At 34.1% G+C, this 2,175-nt stretch overlaps 1 non-coding gene across 1 annotated transcript; it reads left to right on the top strand.

Annotated features, from left to right (window-relative positions):
- The first annotated feature begins 792 nt into the window (after positions 1–792).
- Positions 793–864, top strand: Trnad-guc (transfer RNA aspartic acid (anticodon GUC)). The gene has a single exon. It is a non-coding gene; the product is annotated as a tRNA-Asp (tRNA).
- Positions 865–2,175: the final 1,311 nt, after the last annotated feature.

Genomic DNA, 2,175 nt, shown 5'->3' with positions numbered 1-2,175 from the left:
TTGTAAAATTCTAATTAATTGACTTCTTGCTATCTCAGAAAGGGTTTAGGTTAGGAAAATGAAACTTTCAGGGATCTTCCAGGGGTTAGGAAACTTTTAATGTATGTCCCGGGAGGTTATTTTGAAGCAACTACCTCTAATTCTTCTCCCTCTAGAGGGCCCTGACCTTTGATGACCTTTTAAAACTTGTGTGTTATAAAAGTGGAGCCTTGCAAAATAGATCTTCTGCTTAATTGAAGTACAACAAAATTGTTTTCAGCTTCATAACCATGCTCAATTCCATTTTATAAGATTTTAAAGATATGCAAATACATTTTCTAAATTTTGAAAAAAAAAAAAAACATCATTGATATGGCTCAAAATTCTATTCAAATAACAGGAATTGCATCTTCAGCACTAAAGGCAGAGAAAAAGCAACTAGTAACTGAAATTTCAGGTGAAATGTGGCTTTGTGAAAATTTCGATAGGTAAAAGATCTGTCATGTAGGCAAATTTCAGGGCCCTCAAGAAGGATAAGGATTGGAGGTGGGTAATTTAAAACACCTTCCCAGGACATACTTTAGCCTGTAGACCCATCCCTTAAAGTTTCATTCTCCTAACTTAAACCCTTTCCAAGATAGCAAGAAGTCAATTAACTAGAATTTTACTATTTTTTCTTTTTTTTTGTATTTCCTTGAGTGCTGCCACTGAATGTTGTAAATTTTCGTCAGTCTTGTCGCTTGAGTTCACTATTAAAAATTACTTGTAGATAAGAATTCGTTATAAAAAATAATATGCGGTTCAAAATTCATGTCCTCGGTAGTATAGTGGTCAGTATCCCCGCCTGTCACGCGGGAGACCGGGGTTCGATTCCCCGCCGGGGAGGACTTTTGAGTTAAATTTAAATGAAGAATTCCATTTTATACAGTTATTGGGATAAATTATTCTGTATATGAAAGTTTGATACGCTAGAGTTTGACTTTGTCACAACTCTACTTTTTAAAACAATATAACTTTAACGTAAAGGGCGAAATGTTAAGGACGGGAAAGCCCTTTTCATATACGGAATGATTTCTGTTCGGTTAAGTTTTAATGTCGCTCCTTACTTTCATTTAAAAAGGACTGTTTTTTCAGTCTAATTTCTGAAAGTTTTTCATCACTTTTCCAAATGTGCTAAAAAAGGTAAAACATCAAAAAGAAAAATTAGACAAGAATACAACAATGAAACAATAAAAAAAAGAATAGATTACAGGAACACTGTATTTGCAAGTTTATCTTTTTAATAATTGCCAATAAACTAAGAACAGCAAAATCGATAACTCTAGTACCGAGTCTAATTTTAGGTTCCAACCCCGTCACAAGTGCCATATGAGCTCTTGCCTCTTCCGACTTCGTTAAAAGTGCCATATGAGCTCCTAGCTCTTGGCTCTTCCGACCTCGTCACAATTGCCATATCAGCTCTTGGCTTTTGTCTTTTAATAGCTATAACCTGAGTGAAATGTATCTGGTAGATGAAAAGGTCGAATCTGGTGGGCTTTGGCTTATGAAGGATTTGATTAGAAAATAATCTAAAGAAGATAAAATCTAAAGCTGGACAAAAAACTTTATCTTTTGAACAAAATGTGATAAGCATACAAATACGCTTGGCTTCCAAGGAGGTGAACTACTTTGAAAAAAGGAGAAAGGAAAATGGATGAACTGAGTGAAAATCTGTGAACTTCCATGTGAAAATTATTGAGAAATTGATAGAAGCAAAGAATTTGGAAAAATCCCTCTTGACGTGCTAGGTTCTCGACGTGCTGGTACGATCAAATCGATAACTCTTGTACCGAGTCTAATCTTAGGCTCCGACCTCGTCACAATTGCCACTTGAGCTCCTGGCTCTTTCTTTAAGCTTACATACAGAAAAAGTATTGTAATAGCATTTAAACTTAAATAGTTAAGTACGAATATAAAGGAAAGAGCATTTAAAGAATTCTTTGAATTCTTTTTTCCTAAGATATTTGTAGAAACTACTTAAAACTTTTTCGAGCATTAAATTTAGTTTCAGTTAATGGAAATCCCGTCTAATAAAACAAGCAAAAGGACCGGGCATAAAAAAGAGATAAAAGAAAGCAAAAACAATTTCACTTTAAGCAGCTACAGCAACACTAATAAATTAATATTGAACAAGAAAAAAAAGTTAACAAATTATAG

Source organism: Artemia franciscana, chromosome 10 (assembly GCF_032884065.1).
Source record: "Artemia franciscana chromosome 10, ASM3288406v1, whole genome shotgun sequence".
In the NCBI taxonomy this organism is placed as follows: Eukaryota; Metazoa; Arthropoda; class Branchiopoda; order Anostraca; family Artemiidae; genus Artemia; species Artemia franciscana.
Note: the sequence above shows the minus strand (reverse complement) of the source record. Positions and strands in the feature narration are given on the sequence as shown.